Source organism: Choloepus didactylus, chromosome 7, assembly GCF_015220235.1.
Source record: "Choloepus didactylus isolate mChoDid1 chromosome 7, mChoDid1.pri, whole genome shotgun sequence".
In the NCBI taxonomy this organism is placed as follows: Eukaryota; Metazoa; Chordata; class Mammalia; order Pilosa; family Megalonychidae; genus Choloepus; species Choloepus didactylus.
The window spans coordinates 68,569,258-68,588,742 of record NC_051313.1 but is presented as its reverse complement, the minus strand read 5'-3'; positions in this window follow the sequence as shown (position 1 = coordinate 68,588,742).

Genomic DNA, 19,485 nt, shown 5'->3' with positions numbered 1-19,485 from the left:
GATTATGGTGTTGACCTCTTTGGGGGACCATTCTGCAGACCACAATCTATAAGTAGAAGAGGGTAAATGTGTCCAAGGTAAGATAATTAAGTTTTGTCTAGATACTGCTATGAGCCTGCAATTTGTACCTTAATGTAATAAAACATGAGAGGAGCTTTCACATCCCAGGATACTCAGCTCAGTTATGCTGGCAAAGACTTGTCTACAATCTCCTCAATGGCCCGCCTTCTCTGCAGAGTAAGCTTGTCCTAAACAAGCTCAGAGCTGAAATCTATAGATAGCTACAGATGCCCACCAGCACAGAAAACAAGACTGTGTGATCTATAATACTTAGCATTGTGACCAAAATGGTATAACGGAAAAGAGAAACCTCAACTAGTTCCAGCCTCTTGGTGTCTTTCATTTGGTTTCATTTTGATGAATTCATTGTGAATCCATCTTTACCCAGGGTTCTTAGTTTAGCAAACCTCAAAACAGACTGGCTGGGTGATCTGTCTAAAATGCAAAACTGCGTTTGGTTTCCTGGTTAAAACACTTTGATGACATCTTATTACCTCCTGGGTGAATGCAAGTCCTTTAATATGGTTTACAAAGACTTCCATGGGCTGGCTCCTGCTTACTTCTACTGCTTGCTTCCACCATGCCCTGCAATATTTTTCCTCCATCAACACTGAAATGCTTGAGGTTCTCCGTATATGCCGTTTTCTGTCTCTCTTCCGTGCTAATGTTTTTGCTACACTCTCACTGAAAATTTTCCAAACTAAGGAAAATGATAAACCATAGATACATGAAGCTTAATGAACCTCAAGCAACAGAAACAACAAACTCAGCAAGGTCCTTAATTATCTCATTGCTTAAAACAATGATAAAGATAAAATCCTAAAAAGAGCCAAAGAGACACATTACATAGAGGAATAAGGTGAAGAGTGAAAGCAGATTTCTCATAAGCAGCCAGATAATTGAGAAGATGGCGCAACATCCTTAAAAGTACTGAAAAAATACTATCACCTTAGAATTCTTCACCCGACAGATGTATATTTCAAAAATGAAGGCAAAATAAAGACATTTCAGACATACAAAATCTAAACATATTCATCACCATTCTTGTACAATAAGAAATATTAAAGGAAGTCTTAAGGCAGAACACAAATTATACCAATTGGAAATCTGGTTCAACATGAAGGAGCTGCATTAGATATGGTGAATATGTTGTTAAACATAAAATGTTACTATTTAAATGACTTTAAAAAATAACTGACTTTAAAGCCAAAATAACAGAGATTTGTGGCGTTTATAATAAATTAGAGGTAAAATGCATGACAAAATAGGATAAGGGGTAGAAGGAAGGAAGTGGAAGTATGTAGTGTGTGGTTCTTATACAAATGTTAAGTGGTATAATATTACCTATAAGTTAGGCTGTGATAAGATAAAGATAACTGCCATAAGCTCTAAAGTAATCCGAAAGTTAAAAAAAAAAAAAAAAAAAAAAAAAAAGGTGTAGCATTAAAGCCAAAAGATGGAGATAAAATGGAATCATTAAAAACAAATACAATAAAGGACAAAAAAAGGAAAAAAAAAACAGTAACAAGAAAACTGTGATGGAACAAATAGAAAACAAATAGAAAGATGGTAGATTTAAACCCCCAAATTAATAATCACATTAAATAACAATGTTCTAAACAGCCTGATTAAAGGGTGGAGATGGGCAGATTGGGTAAAAACCAAACCTAACTATCTACTGCCTTTAAGAAACCAACTTAAATATATAGACTCAAATGGGTTAAAAGTAAAAGAATGGGAAAAGATAAACCATACTAATACTAATCAAAAGAGAAAGTAGACTGTAGAAGAACAAAAAGTATTACCAGTAATAAAGAGGGTCATTTAATAATAATCAGGAAGGATATAGAAAACGAACTACACTATTAATCAACTTGGCCTAACTGACATTTATAGAATGTCATTCCACCCCAAAATGGCAGAATGCACATTCTTTTCAAGTGCAGATGGAACGCCTATCAAGATAAACATTTTCTGGGCCATAAAATAAGTCCCAACAAATTTAAAAGGATACTAATCAAACAAATTATGTTCTCTGACCAAAATGGCAAAATGGAATTAAATTAAAAACCAGTAACAGAAAGATACCTGAACACATCCTCACCCACCCCAAACCCCCCTCTGCCCCCTCAACAATTTGGAAACTAAGTAAAACACTTCTAAACAACTCATAAGTCAATGAAGGAATCAAAAATAAAATTTAAAATATGTTGATCAGAATAAAAATTAAAATACATATTTTGAAAATCCATGGGCTAGTGCTAAAGCAATATATATAGAGAGATTTATAGTACTAACTGCCTATGTTTGAAAGTAAGAATCAAATCAATGTCCTAAGTTTTCACCTTAAGGAATAATTAAAAAAGAAAATTAAATGCAAAGCAAACAGAAGAAAGGAAAAAATCAAAACAAGAGCAGAAAACAATAAAAGAGAAAACAGAAAACAGAAAAGCAGTAAAATCAAAGATGGTGCTTTGAGAAGATCAACATAGCTGACAACCCACTAGCCAGAATGATTAGGAAAAAAAGAAGGAAGAGACAAACGACTCATATTAGGAATGGAGGAGTGGCATCTTTAGAAAGCCTACAGACATAAAAGGGACGAGGGAATATTATGAATAAGTTTATGCCAATAAATCTATTTAAGTGAAATTTTAAGAATCCTTGGAAGATGTTACCTAAAAGCTCATTTAACAATAAATAAATAATCTGGGTATTTTTACACACAAACACACACAGACATGCACACAGTATGCACTGGTGAATTGTACCAAACATTTGAGAAAGAAATAATGCCACGTTTTTACAAACAACCCTAACAGAAAATTGAAGAGGAAACAATTCCCAAGTTCTTTGACCCCAGCAAAACCCTAAACCAAAACCAAAGACATCGCAAGAAAAGAAAACAGATCAATATATCACATGACATAGATACAAGAATGATTTTTACAAATTGAATCCAATAATAAAAAAGGATAATAAAGTGGGATTTATTCCAGGAGCACATTGCTGATTCCTCACCTAAAGAGAAATCGTAATTCACCATATTAATACTCTAAAGAAGAAAAATCAAATCTCAAAAAATTGACAAAATCCCATATCTGTTCTTGGTTAAAAAAAAAAATTCTGCATAGAAAGGGAACTTCCTCAACTTGATAAAAGGTATCTATAAAAACTCTACAACTGACATCATACTTAATGGTGGAAAACTGAATGCCTTCTCCCTGAGATGAGGAAAGAGCATGCGCTCTCCTCACTCCTATTCAGCATGATGGTGGGTATCCGTTGCCATCATACCTTCCTTCGCTTCTTTAACCATAGTTTCCTTTTTCTTTGTACAATGGCTCCTTTGAAATCTTTTTCTATTAAAATCTGACATCTGGTCCCTGCGACAAGCAGTGTCTGTTGCCCTCTTTTTCCCAGTGTATGGGTCATGCTTCCTGTTTCTTGCATGTCTCATAATTTTTTGTTGGAAATTGGACATTTTAGATAATATATGGTATCAACTCTAGTACGGGTCCCCTCTCTCCTTATTATTGTTATTTGCTTGTTTATCTGGTTAATGACCACTGGCTGGATTGTTTTGGTGACGTTTACCCACCCTCCTGTGGTTGAAGCCTCCGGTATTGCTCCTTGGGAGGCACAGTCTTGGGCATGTTCACAGTCACCTTGGGATGAAAGGGTTTGGGCAGTGTTCTTTAAGACTCTTTCCCTGACTAGCAGCTAAACCCCAGTAATTGCTGGCTAATTGCTCTATTGTTTTCAACAATGCCCTGGGGCATAAATTGCTTTAGAGTAATCCAATCAAATTTGGGTTCCTTTTAAAGGACAGTTCTCTAGGTCAGTGTTTAAGATCTGTTCTGACCCCAGGAAGACTCCTTTTGTCTCTTTCCCTGTTTCTCTCCTGCAAACAAGCCTGCTTATAGTTCAGTCATTATAGCCAATGAATCTATTATTCTCCTTCCAGTTGCCTTTCATCAGAATATCTACAGTTTTTGTCTAAGGGAACTGATCAAGCCAGCCCTTTGGTTTGAAGGTCTCCAGACACTGTTGCAAACGAAGTCAGTTCCAATGGGAAGAGATTTAGAGCTGTGTCTTCTATGGCCTGCTTCTTGGCAAACTCTCCAAGCTAAGACTGGAGCTGGAAACAGAGACCAAGGCACGTCTCCCTGACACCACTGTTTTAGGAGTTGAGCGCATAGTGGAAGGTCTCTCCCAGTATGGACCTCTGCTCCAAGAGCCCAGGACAAAGGTGATCCGGACTGCACTATTCTCAGTGGTACTGTGTCTAAGGTAGATGCAAGAAAAAGGGGGCCCCTTCCTCTTGGTGGCACTCACTTGGAATTTAGCCTCAGCAACAGGTAGCTTGGGGCAAAGTGAGAATTGCTGACATCCTGCCCCTCCAGGGAAGAAAGCCCTAAAGCCCTCCAATTGGGAGCTATCAGGAGAGGGAATCCTATGTACTTAGCTGTACCAGTATGGAGTGGTTTCTGTCCTGCTGAGCTAGGAGGGGATTAGGGAGGGTGTGGGTCTTCATTCAAATACCACAGATTCTCACTGTTCTTACTGAGGTTTAGATTTTCTTGAATACATGTTTCTTCAACTGTTGTATGCACTTAGGACCATTTACAGAGACTTTAAGTCATTGTTTTTAAAATAATTGTCACCAGTTTCACTGGGGAGCAGGTTTGCAGAACTCACACTGTCATGCCAGAATTGGAACCCTCACTTGATTTACTGATATATTGCTATCACTCTTTTGGAAAGCAACCTGACAGTATGCATCTGGATTATTTTACAATATTTTAGGAGCTTTGCAGAGGCTTAAAACTGTTCTTCTTTTCTTACTCCTTGGCTTTTCTGGGATTTTGTCCCAAGGCATTAATACAAAATATTGGGGAGGAAACCAAAACTGTTCACTAGTGATACATTACATAAGAATAGAATTAAGTTTAGCTTTCACACAAAACGGCATGGTGGGAGAAACGAAACTTATTGAACAAAGGGCTGCAAAACTAGCTCAAACCGGCTCTGCAGTTACGAGGGAGGGAGGAAAGGGCCCCTGACGTAAACCCAGAGTTGGCACTAGCTCCTTCCCAAAGGTGGGCTAGTTAGCTCTCCTGGATAGGCTGCACCCTCTGGAGTTTCCAGCCAATGGAGAAACAGGGGAGGGACTTGCGTGTTAGGCCGAGGATATAAATATTGCTGTGTTCTATTGTTTAGTGCACCTGCCACGTTTTTGGCTGTGTGCCCACTCTTGCAATATTGTGAATAAATTCTTTTCTCCTCCACAATTGTGTGAGCCTTATTCTCTTTTAGGTATAGCGTTCTTTCCAACATATTATAATAGCAAAAATCTCAAACAACCTAAATATTCAATATATTGGGAATGTTAAGTAAGGTTAGTATATTCATTTACTGGACAATTTTTCAAAAATCACAATAATGTTTATGAAAGTCTAGTTTATCGCAAAATATTCATGCTATAATGTTAAATGAAAAAAGCAGTATTCTAAATTGTACATATAGTGTGATCATAACCATGTAAAAATGTGTTACACAGAAAAAAGACTGGAAGGGAAGTATATAAACATTTAACAATGGTTATCTTTACATAAAAAGATTATGAACAGATTTTTCTTTAACTTTTCTAAAATGTGTACAATAAACAGTTGTCATTTTTCTATAAATGAACTACAAACTAATTTTAGAAAAGCGTATGTTGTTTAGGTAAGTTATTTTTCAGATTAGAGAAAGAAAGCAAACCCTAATTTAGCAATACATTGCCACAATCTAATCTCTTGTCCTATAGCACAGTACCACTCATCCAGTTTTATTGAAACAGGAATAATCTAAGCATTTCAAAATTTCCATAATCTTAGGAGATAATTTAAGACCGTTCTTTGTGTGAAGAAAAACCAGTGAGGTCCTAGACAAGAGGAAGAAATTCTGAGATCTTAATTCATATGACTAATTTCAGGGGATGAGGGATCTTCTGCTTTGAGTGGTTAAATCTGCCGTCTAGGATTTAAGGACTGATTAAGATTACTGAATCATCATGTAGATAGGTATTAGAGTAACAGAGGGAAATACCTGAAACCTGAACTGTAATCCAGCTGCTTAATCTCTGATAATGATTATGCCCTTGTGATTGTAAAAACCTTGTGACTAACCTTCACTTGTAACCATTTATCCAGTTTTTCGACTTCAAAGTCTTATGATCACCAAAGACAGCTCCTAATGTTTATTAATGAAGGGTCTTGGGTCAGCCCAGAACTAACCCACCCCAAATCCAAAATTATCTTGATAACCTAAGCTGGATCTAACCAAAATGGGCCGGCCTGACATGCACATTAGCTTAGACTTTAACCTACAAGTCACCTATAACTCATTATAATACTAAAAATCATGCCTATCATCTTATTAAGGCTGCCATTTTCTTCCATACATTCTGTGATGAAGCATGTAATCAATCTGTGCATGCTCAACAATTAGATCACTTCTAATTACATAATCTGGGGCCACTGTACTCATTATCCTAAAACCTGCCCATCTTTTGATGCTATAAAACTATCAGAATTACTGCAGTTCAGGGAGACAGATTTTGGACTGATAAGTCATCTGTTCTCCAGCTTCATGCCTAGCAATATTCTTTCTCTCTTTGAAACCCCAGTGTCTCAGGAATTGGGTCATTTAGACCCACTGGGCAAAAGAATCCACCGCCTTGGTCTGGTAACATCATGTTTACTCTCCAAAACCAGATTGCTCAACAGAAGGTCTGCAGAGTCTGGGCTCAGGACAGACCTCCTTAAGTTTCAGATTTCTTGAGGTAGGAACTCCTAAATTACTTAATTTACCACCTTTATAAAACCATACTCCACAAATCCGTACATGGCTTAAGGACCTCATTGCTCTTCTCTGAAAGCTCTATTTCTGTCTTCCTCACAGCAATTAGCAGCTAAAGTCAATACCAAGTACCCATCAAGGGTAAATTTCTCCCCACAACATGGACATTGAAGGCTACCAGCAATTTCTGACTTTTAATTAAATTGCCAATTTCCATTCATGTGCAATATATCTTAACAAGATACAGTCTTAACGGACACACACACAGTATGGAAATGAATCCTCCAGAATACCATGCTTCCCTCTGGACTCCAAAGTTCAAATTCTCATTAGGTCACCAATGCAAATAAGAAGTGTTTTGTTCTTTCTTCCTATGGTTTATCCACACAACAGAGCTATCTTGTTTGGGGAGAATGACAGGGGATGAAGGGGCTGCAAATCAACAGAGAAATGCACTTGAGCTACAGATACACTGAGAGGAAGCCACTATAAAGAGAAGCACCCACCTTTTTTAATTGGCAGATAACATTTTATTGCCCTTTTCTTTTTCATCATAATACAATCAATGTAACTTCAGAAGACTGAGTTTACCTAATAGTTCAGAGTTTGTTTATCCAAATTTTGGTGTTCTTTAGATGGATTCAGTTATAAGGTGGTGTGCCAGTTTGAATATATTTTGTCCCCCAAACACCATTATCTTTGATGTAATCTTGTGTAGGCAGATGTAATCAGTGTTGATTAGATTGTAATTCTTTGAGCGTTTCTTTGGAATGTGCCCCACCCAGCTGTGGGTGATGACTCTGATTGGATAATTTCCATGGAGGTGTTGCTCCGCCCATTCGAGGTGGGTCTAAGTTGATCAGTGGAGCCATATAAATGAGCTGACATAACAGAAGCAACTCAGCGCAACTGTGAGTGATGTTTTGAAGAGGAGCTACAGCCAAGAGGGACTCTGAAGAAAGCACAGGAGGTGCAGATGAGAGAGTTTGAAGACGGCTGTTGAAAGCAGACTTTTGCTCCGGAGAAGCTAAGAGAGGACAAATACCCCAAGTGCAACTGAGAGTGATATTTTTGAGGAACTGCAGCCTAGAGAGGAACGTCCTGGGAGAAAGCCATTTTGAAGCCAGAACTTTGGAGCAGACACCAGCCACGTGCCTTCCCAGCTAACAGAGGTTTTCCGGACACCATTGGCCATCATCCATTGAAGGTACCCGATTGCTGATGTGTTACCTTGGACACTATGGCCTTAAGACTGTAAGTGTGTATCCAAATAAACCCCCTTTTATAAAAGCCAATCCATCTCTGGTGTTTTGCATTTCAGCAGCATTAGCAAACTAGAACAGGTGGTAACTGAACTTGCCAGGTGGACACATGGAAACTTTTGCAGGAGAAATTTTTCTGGTAAGAAAAAAAAGGAAAGAAGGAAGGGTTAGAGAGAGGGTGGGAGGGAGGGAGACAAAGAGAAGAGAGAGCAAGAAAAAAATACAGTGTGCCTGGCTGAAAAGTAAGAATAAAATTGAGAACTACTGCAAGTGAAACCATAAAATACATGGTTAAGTGGAGAGAAATATATGGTTTTTTTTGGTGAATCAAAGTCCCCATTGAAAATTCATCCCAGATATTAGTTACCTAAGTTCAATTTCCTAATAGTGGTCTAGTAGACTCATAGCTTTAATATGATTTTCTAGTATCAAAACAGTGAAAAGTAGCTTGAGCACTGATTGAGAGTTTGTATTTCTTCCATTCATTCATTCAATTTATTCAGCAAAATATATTGACCAACCTTCAAGGAGTTTACAGTCTTGTAAAGAATAGACAATTTAAAACAAACAAAAAAATGTGAAAAGCTAAAAACAAAAACAGTTTAAGCACAAGATGTTATGAAAACAATGGTGGGGCAACTACTGAAGTATGGAAGAGTTATCACCTACAGGAACTGAGGTCTGAGTAGAGGTGCAAAGTACCCAAAAGGAGAGCCAGGAAAAGGAAGGGTGGGAGGGGGGTGGAGGAATATCAGGGCGAAGGGCATTGTAGGCAGAAGAGCAGAGGGGAGAAAGAGGACAAAGAGCACAGATGCTCGAGGCTAGTCATAGGCAGGGTCAGTCTTCACAGATCTTGTATCAGGAGTTGGGACTGTGTTCCAGTTTGCTAATGCTACCTTTTCCCAAAACACCAGAAATGGATTGGCTTTTAAAAAGGGGGTTTATTTGATTACAAAGTTACCATCTTAAGGCCATAAAGTGTCCAAGGTAGGGAGGTACCATCACTGAAGGATGGCCATTGGTGTCCAGAAAATCTCTGTTAGTTTGGAAGGCACGTGGCTGGTGTCTGCTTGCTCCCAGGTTACATTTCAAAATGGTGTTCTCCAAAATGTTGCTCTTGGGGCGTTTTGTCCTCTCTTAGCTGCAGCTCCTCTTCAAAATGTCACTCTCAGTTGCTCTCAGCTCTCTGTGTGTTCTTCCAAGTGTCCCTCCTGGCTGTAGCAAGCTTACTCCTGTCTGAACTTATATAGTGCTCCAATGAACTAATCAAGGCCCATGCTAAATGGGCAGGGCCACACCTCCATGGAACTTATCCAATCAGAGTCATCACCTACAGTTGGGTAGGGCGCATCTCCATGGAAACACTCAAAGAATTACAATCTAATCAACACTAATATGTCTGCCCACACAAGATTGCATCAAAGATAATGGCATTTTGGGGGATATAATACATTCAAACTGGCACAGACTGTATCTCAAGACCAGGATCAGGGATGCAAAATGGTCAATATTGTGTTTCAGAAAGGTCACCCTGGCAGAATGTGAAGATTGGATTGACGATCAACAAGATATTGCTGATACTCTGCCTTTCCTCCTGAATTTGAACATCTACTCTGATATGTCCACAGAAAACATTTTCTCTATAGACTTCAACAGATTGGGAATGGAATTTTGCACTGAAATCACAAATTGCTTATACAATTGCTCTCTATTCGGACTCCGTATCTAAGAAAACAGCTCTGAAATCCCATGAAGGTTGGGAAACCTGTCTGTTAGCAATAATGGTTAACACCAATTCAGCACTCCCATGATCCAGGCACTTGATATGTATTATTATGTTGAATCTCCTCAATGTCCCAAAGGAGAAGGTACTGTTTATTTTCTCCATTTGACAGACTCAACATAAAAAAATATAAAACATTTGCTCAAGGCTATACAGTGGCTCAGCCAGAATTAGAACTCAGTTTTGTCTAATTCCAGAATCAGTACTCTTAGCCGCTAAGCTAACTGCCTAGCTATTTTTCTTCGTATCTCTACTTTGTATTTCTGTGATGTTGTACCTTGCACATAGTACATACACTATACATTTTTGTAGACTTAATTAACCAAGGGTGTATCCAAGCCACAAATTGTTAATATGGCTCTATCCAGTAGTGCTGCTACCCATACTTTAAATGTTATATTACTCAAAAAAATCAAATTTTGCATAAAATACTGATAATTCACTTTGTGAATTCCTATTTTGAAAAATCCTTATACTTTTAGTAGGTTGCATGCCAATAATTTTCTTTGAATAGAGTCGGGCAATGCTAAGGCAGATCTGTAACTGACAGGCTGCTGATGAAATGGAAATTATTAAAAATAAAAATAATTGCTTCGATAATTTTCCCCAATTATGACTCCTTATAGTTTCCTTTGCAATGGAGAAAATAGAATTGATTTTCCTCATGACGTATATAATTTTTGAAGCAAACTGCTTTTATCATATCCTTTACAAATTAAAATACTTTTCTTTGCTTGAGATGCGTTCCTTTTAACATTGTCCCTGCATGATATTTTTAGAAAAGGAGGATGCCTTTTGATAGCAGGATTTACCAGTTGAATTTTCCATCTGCAATTCTAATAATTTTATAAGAGAAGTTAATAATCCATCTTTAAAGTAAGCAAGAGGAAAAGTGAAGGGAGACGAAACTAGAGAAAGAGGAAATGCTGTATTGTGGTCTAGAGATCATGGTGAGGAGTTCAGATTTTTCTCTAAGTTTAATGGGAAACCATAAGAATTTTAAATCTACTTTATTGAGGTATAGTTTATATGCAATTTAATGGATCCATTTTAATTGTACATTTTGCTAGGTTTGGAAAATATACCCATGTAGCCACCTCCACAGTCAAGATGCAGAATATTTCTACCAATCAGTTTCCTTGTGGTCCATACCAGTTGATTTTCTTCCAACCTGTCCCAGAACAGAAATTGACTTTGAATCACTATGGGTTTGATTTGTTATTTCTGGAGTTTCATATATATATGGAATCATCCAGGATGTATACATTTGCACAGATTGTTTTGCTCTGAATGTTATTTTAAAAGATACATCCACATTGTTGCATGGTATCAATAGTTTCTTCCATTTTACTGTTTAGATGTGTTTCAATATATTGATATACCATGATTTATTTATTCACTCAGCTGCTGGTGGACATTTAGGTTATTTCCACCCCTTAGTTATTATGAATAAAGTTCCTAATAACATACATATCCAAGTCTTTGTGTATACATTTGTTTTCGTTTCTCTTGGATAAATAAAAGTGGAATGACTGGTCAAATGTTAACTATATGTTTAACTATTAAGAAACTGCCAATTTTTTGTTCCAAGGTGATTGTACCATTTTACATTCCCACCAGCAGTGTATGAGTGTTGCAGTACCACGTCATCGTGAACTTTATATTATTAATCTTTTTTTAAATAAGTGATTTGTAGTGGTATCTTGTTGTGCTTTTAGTTTGTATTTGTCTGTGTTCTGATGATGTTGAACATCTTATCATGACCTTATTGGCAATTGGTGTATCTTCTTTTGTAATATGTCTATTTATATCCCTTGCCCATCTATAAATTGGGCTGTCTTATTATTGAGTTGTAAGCATTCTTTATATATTCTGGATACAAGTCCTTTGTCAGATATGTCTTGTGAATATTTTCTTCCATTGTGCTACAGCAAGTCATATGTATGATTTTGCAGCTATTAGTTCTTGGGGCAAGAATAAGCTTAGAGACATATCAGTTTAGATTTGACCAAAATAAAAATGTAAAATAAATAATAGTACAAGGGGCAACTATGACACTGATGTGCGAATGACTGAGATTCTAGGAAGAGAATTCTAGCAGCAGAGTGGGGAGGATATTCTAGAGGAGGCAGGCAGCTCACATGTTAAATAATGAAAGTCATAACTGTGTAGCATAAAGGAAGAAAAAATCATACATCCTTTGTGTAAGCTTGGCTATAACCACTTAATATGTTGCAGTACATTTTGTCCATTGCTTTGAGGATATTTGTAAATATGAAAATGAGCTGGCAACTTTCTCTCTTGAATTCAAAGAACTTATGTTCTGACTCAGGATTTTCTAATTAGCCATTTTAGCCTACAGGGCTTAGAACAGCAAGGGGTGTGAGTGTTTTTATTATAGTGTTTGCCGAGGAAGCCTGCATAGATTTATTATAATTCTATTTCCTCTCATTTAGAACATGCTGAGAAAAGCAGTTACTTGTACTCTGCAATTGCTCTTTAAATATGTCTAAGAGAAAAGGCTTCTGAAATGTTTAGTAAAATATGTTCAGGTGTTTGTTATGTTTAGATTTCCCACTTTTTGAGCAAGTTAATATTTTATTTAAAATTTATTTAAAACAAGGCAATTCTCAAAATAGTTTAGCCCATTAGGGAAAACATTTTTTTGTTATGTTTAGAAAAAAATCACAGATAGTCATTATACAGCATCTAGGTTTTCATCATTACATTTCACATTTTAAGAAAGGTTTTTAAAATATAGCTAGCTATCATATTTTTAAATTTTTTGTTTATTATAAACCTTCTGCTATAAAATTCTGCACAATAAACCATTAGAAGAAGATGCATTCTCCCTCATCCAGTGAAGAAGTGACAAAGGAAAACAAAGGCAAGCTTCCCTGCACACAAGGGGGTTTCAAAGGGAACACAACACAGGGGTTCCGAAGTAACCTGCCAATGCTTTGCTGCGCATTCAGTAATGAAGCCCCGGAGCTCTGTCCCATCAAGCTGTACAGACTCTCTGGGAAAACTATCAGCATAACAGCTGGGAGGTGTAGAATAACATTCTTGTGGAAGGTTTTTTCACCCTTAAACATTCTATTTTTTGTTCTTTGGCCAAGCAGCTTCCAATAACCCTTGAGTGGTGTGCTTATAAATGTTAACAACTGCTTAAAAAAAAAAAAAAAAAAGAGGAGGAGAAGAAGTGGTTCTGGTTTATAGAGTTTTCCAATTTCTGCAGTATAAATACTTCCACCTTGGCCGATTTCAGGCTTCCAACATGAAGTGACTGAATGTGTCGCTGGGAAAAGATGAGCACCATTGACTCGCCTGAGTGGGTTGTGTGCCCAGGCTCTCTGCAAGCGCTTTGTCCGTGTTTTTCTTTAACATCCCTGGACAAAACCGATGAGGCGGCTTTGCTATCTCAGTTTTGCTTATGAAGCTTAAAGAAGCTAAGTCACAAGACACAAGGTGATAGAGCCAGGACTGGAATTCAGTCAGTCTGATTAACTTGGCCAAGGTCACATAAACCCGTAAGAGCTGGAGCTGGGGCTCAAAGTCAGGTATTCTGTCAGAGTTCTCACTTCTGAGAGAGCACTTGAGTCTATATAATTAGCTCCATGTTATGGTTTGGTCTAGCAACTGTCTGAATCACTCTTATTTTATTTATTCATGTTTAGTAAATTTTTGGAAGCATGACAGAAATATGATGGCTGCTCTGGGTGGAGCAAAAGAGAGTTTAGAGAGGACTGTGTAGGTAGCTCTGTCTCTTATTAGCTGTGTGGGTTTGGGAAATTGACTTAATCTCTTGGTGCCTTCTTGATTTTCTCATATGTACAATGCAGATAATCAGTGCCTGGCACAGAGCAGGCGATTAATAACTGTGAGCCATTAACATGATCTCAAAAATGTTATGACTGTATATTGAAAGAAATGCTATATATTATATATGTGATACATATTATATATAGATGAAACAAAGAAGCTGAGCTTTTTGGAGAAAACCTCAGAAGTTCTTTGCAAATTCAGAAATATATGGAGTAATTAAAAGACCATTTATGAACCATTGTTACCTCCTACACCAGCTGTGTTTTGTGAGTTCTTATATATAAACTTCAGAGTTTTGATAGATATTAGGATTAATATATTAGTTGAATAATAAAGTAATTTGATGTGAGTTCTGCCTTATCTTTTTAATAAAAATAAAATGTTTCAGAGATACAAAAAGGTAGAGAAAAAATGTAAAGAGCAGGTAAGTACTGACCACCCAACTTGAGAAACAAAACATTTAAAATATGATTGATGTACCCCTCCATGATCCCATTTCCCTCCATACCACTTCCAGGAGTACCACTATGCTGAATTTTGCGTGTCTTTATACTTTCACTGCATATGTACATAATCCTAAACAATATTCCTGCACAAGATACAGAATTACCTTTTATGTTTTCAATTTTAATTGAATGATGTATATAGTCTTCTGCTACTTGCTTTTTTTTAAAGGCATAGTTTGGGGGACTAATCCATGTTGATACATGTAGCATTAGTTTATTAATTTTTATTGTAATATAATATTTCATTATTGAATGAATATGTAACATTTAGCAATATAAATTCTCCTGTTGCTAAACATTTGAATTGCATCCAATTTTTTGTCATCCCCCAAATAGTAATATTCTTAGACATGTCTTCTTGTGTATATATGTGAGAATTTTCTCTGGAATTTAAACCTAGGAGTGGAATTTCTAGGTCATGGGGTGTATATGTCTTCAATTTTACTAGAAAACAAAAAGCCTAATTTCAAAATTTGCTGTGTCAGTTTACTTGCCCACTACCAATATATGAATGTTTTTATCAATCCACATCCTTAAAATGCTTGTTATTGTTTGACTTTAAAATTATTCCAGGTCAGTCGAGAGGCTATCCTAGAGGTTACTCTTATGCAAGCTTCAGCTAGACACTGCAAATTGCCACAGTATGCCAAGCCTCAGCTAACAGTATACCCCAAAATCCTAAAGAATATGCTATAAAAGTTTCACTCACTAAGTTTATTTTTCAGAAACTTAAAACCTCCAGAGTGTTCCTATGTCAGATAAGTCCCAAAACCCAGAGGCACCAGTCTCTTCAAGAACATCAACCAGTTGCATCCCCTTTCCCAATAATGCTGACACCCCTTTTCAATATGAATAAGTTAAGATGGTCATTGCCCAGATATCCCTGAAAATTGAGACAGTGATCAGATGAGAGGAAGGAGTAGCAACAGACAAGGTAGAATTTAACAAAGGATTATGACTACTGAATCATTATATAGATTTTTTTTTTCAAGTCTCTAGTGTATTAGAACAGCTAGAAGGAAATAACTGAAATTGTGGAGCTGTAACCCATACCATACTTTGAAATTTGCTCTATAACTACCTGTTAAACAGTACTTTGAAAGTTACCACTTTTCTGTTTATATGTTATATTTCACAATAAAAGATGTTTAAAAAATTATTCCACATCTAATGTATATGAATTGGTCTGAATCGTGGTTGTAATTTGCATTCCCCAGATGTATGAGTCATTTGCCTTGTTTGCACTCAGATTCTGTCCCTGCCTTACCCCTCTTCTATCCTGTAGGAAGCTAATCCCTGCAAATCCATTTCCCAGGTTCCGTTGCCCACTGGCTTCCACTAATGGTCATCTAATGGGAGGCACTGGTAGGAGTTTGGAGGGCAGAAGCCAGGGTCTTTCTCCCTAGTGGCTCCGCTTCAGGTGGGGTCTCTGGCAGTGCTAACTCTCCTTCATGGTTTTATCTCCCATTGAGAGCCCCTTCCTCTATGGCCAGGTCCCCTGCATCACCCCTGCCATGGCTCTACCTCTTGTTAGATGACCCCTTCTCCACAGTTCAGTGCCCACTGGGCAATCCCAGCCCTGGGTTCTGGAAAAAACATCTGATACCTCTTTTTTTTTTTTTTTTTTTTTTTCCCATCCCAGAAGTCCCCACAATTACCGTTTCTTGGTTGTCTTTCAGGTTTTTAAAACCTCTATATTAAGTCTCCTATATTGAATGACTCGATGTGAATTTTGCTTTCCAGAAAGGCTGCTAGCCAATATAAGTGCAACTGGGCTTCTTTTCTTTGCTTCCCTCCTGTTTCTATGGCCATTTAGGTTTTTTCTACTGTAAATTAGTTGCACATGTCTTTGCCCATTTTTCTATTGTAGTATCTTTTTTCTTAATGATTTGTATGGATTCTTTTTAAATTCTGAATATATATGAATTGCAGATATTTTATTGCTGTCTGTGATTTGTTTTCACTTTAAAAAATTTTTTTATTGAGATTGTTCACAAACCATACAATTATCTAAAGATCCAAAGTGTATAATCAATTGCCCATAGTACCATCATACAGCTGTGCATCCATTAGCACTATTAATTTTTTTCAATTTTTAGAACATTTTCATTACTCCAGAAAAGAAATAAAGACAAAAAAAGGAAACTCAAATCCTCCCATACCCCTAACCACACCCCCCTCCACTATTGATTCATAGTTTTGGTATAGTACATTTGTTATTATTGATGAAAGAATTTTAAAACACTACTAAATAGTACATAGTTTGCAATATGAATATTTTTTTCCTACATGCCCCTCTACTATTAACTTCTAGTTATAGTGTCATACATTTGCTCTAGTTCTTGAGAGAGATTTCTAATATTTGTACAATTAATCATGGACACTGTCCACCATAAGATTCACTGTTTTATACATTGCCATCTTTTAATCTCCAACTTTCCTTCTGGTGACATAAATGACTCTGAGCTTACCCTTTCTACCACCCTCACACACCATTCAGCACTGTTAGTTATTCTCACAACATGCTACCATCACCTCTCTCCATTTCCAAACATTTAAGTTCACCCTAGTTGAACATTCTGCTCATAATAAGCAATGTTCCCCATTCTTTAGCCTCATTCTATATCCTGGTAACTTATATTTCATGTCTATGAGTTTACATATTATAATTCATTTATATGAGTGAGACCCTGCAATATTTCTCCTTATGTGTCTGTCTTATTTCACTCAATATAGTGCCCTCAAGGTTTCTTCATCAACTCATTTTTTTTTTTAAAGATGGTTTTGTTCACATACCATACATTCTGTCCTAAGTAAACAACCGTTGGTTCCCTGTATAGTCATGTATTTATGTATACAGCACCATCACCACTAACGATATAAGGACATCTCTGTTTCTTCCACAAGAAGGAGGAAGAGTCAAAGAAGGTAAAGGGACAGAAGAAAAAGAAAAAAGAAAGAGAAAAAAAAAAAAGCTAAAACAAAAACATTACAGCTAGAAAGCAACAAAAAGAAAGATAGCATTAAACTAAAGTAGAATAGAGTCAGACAACATCACCAATGCCAGGAGTCCCTTTCTCCTTACCCTATGTCCCCCCCTCCATGTGCATTTAGCTTTGATATATTGCCTTTGTTATATTAAAGGAAGAATAATACAATGTTTCTGTTAATTACAGTCTCTAGTTTGCATTGATTGTATTTTCCCCCCAATCCCACCCTATTTTTAACACCTTGCAATGTTGACATTCACTTGATCTACCTCATGTAAAAACACATTTGTACCTTTTATTACAATTGTTGAGCACCCTAGGTTTCACTGAGTTGTACAGTCCCAGTCTATCTTTCCTCTTTCATTCTAGTGTCCCATGTGGTCCTAACCTTCCTCTTTCAACCATGCACACAGCCATCTTTGTTCAGTGTACTTACATTGTTGTGCTACTATCTCCCAAAATTGTTTTCCAAACCTCTCACTCCTGTCTTTTCCCTTCTGCCTGCAGTGCTTTCTTTATTGTTTCCTGTAGAGCAGATATCTTGTTCACAAACTGTCATTGTCTGTTTGTCAGAGAATATTTTAAGCTCTCTCTCATATTTGAAGGACAGTTTTGCTGGATATAGGATTCTTGGTTGGTAGTTTTTCTCTTTCAGTGTCTTAAATATATCACCCCACTTCCTTCTTGCCTCCATGGTTTCTATTGAGAAATCTGCACATGGTCTTATAAAAATTCCTTTGTATGTGATGGATTGCTTTTCTCTTGCTGCTTTCAGGATTCTCTCTCTATCTTTGGTGCTTGATAATCTGATTTTTAAGTGTCTTGGCATAGGTCTATTCAGATCTATTCTGTTTGGGGTACACTGCGCTTCTTGGATCTGTAATTTTATGTCTTTCATAAGAGATGACAAATTTTCATTGAGTATTTCCTCTACTATTGCTTCTGCCCCTTTTCCCTTCTCTTCTCCTTCTGGGACACCAGTGACACACACATTTCTGCATTTTGTTTTGTCCTTAAGTTCCTGGAGACATTGCTCATATTGGTCCATTCTGTCTGTTCTTTTGTGTGTAGGCTTTCAGGTCTCTTGTTCTCCAGTTCCTGAGTGTTTTCTGCCTCTTGAGATCTGCTGTTTTATGGCTCCATGTTGTCTTTCATCTCGTGTGTTGTGCCTTTCATTTCCATAGATTCTGCCAGTTGTTTTTTTGAACTTTTGATTTCTACCTTATGTATGTTCAGTGTTTTCATTATATGCTTCATCTCTTTTGCCGTATCTTCCCTAAACTTTTTGAATTGATTTAGTATTAGTTGTTTAAGTTCCTGTATCTCAGTTGAAGTGTACGTTTGTTCCTTTGACTGGGCCATAACTTCATTTTCCTTAGTGTAGGTTGTAGTTTTCTGTTGTCTAGGCATCTGGTTTCCTTGGTTAACCCAATCAGGTTTTCCCAGACCAGAATGGGCTCAGGTCTTAGAAGAAGGCAATGGTATCACATCTCCCTGAGGGGGTGTCTTAGAAAACTGGTACACCTGTGAGGTCTCAAGTCACTGTGCTTTACCACCCCGTAGGGGGTGCCTGTCAGCCTGTAGCTCCAGACTGGTGTAAGGAGGTGTGGCCCATGGCTGTTTTCCCCCTGGGTCTGGGGTCTGGTTCTGAATGGAGGGTGGGTAGTAGAGCTGGGCCCCACCTCTTTCCTCTTAGGGAAGATAACCCCTTTAGGGAGAGGTCATTAGCATTTGAATAGTCTCTCTGCCTGTGCTATCTCCACCCTTTTCTGGGTCAGAGTGCTGGAAACTGAAAATGGCTGAGGTTTTCTCCACTGAGTCAAAAAAGGGACAGAAAGTCCCCTTCCAGGCCAGTCTGCAGCCACCATCCGGCTCTCCAAGGTCAGCCATCATCAAAACCTCTGTCTGCTTTTTGGGGATTTGTAGCTTGTATTGAGCAGTCCATGCCTGTTAATTAAAACCCCAGTTGGAGCTCAGCTGACCTATATTTGCTTGCTGGGAGAGTGCTGCTCTCTAGCACCATGAGCCTTTGCAGCTCAGGCTGTGGGGGGAAGGGACTCCCAGCTTGGATCCGCAGTTTTTACTTACAGATTTTATGCTGCGATCTCAGGCATTCCTCCCAATTCAAGTTGGTGTATGATGAGTGGACGGTCACATTTGTCCCCCCACAGTTATTCCAGATTATTTACTTCTTGTTCCTGGTTGTTTATTAG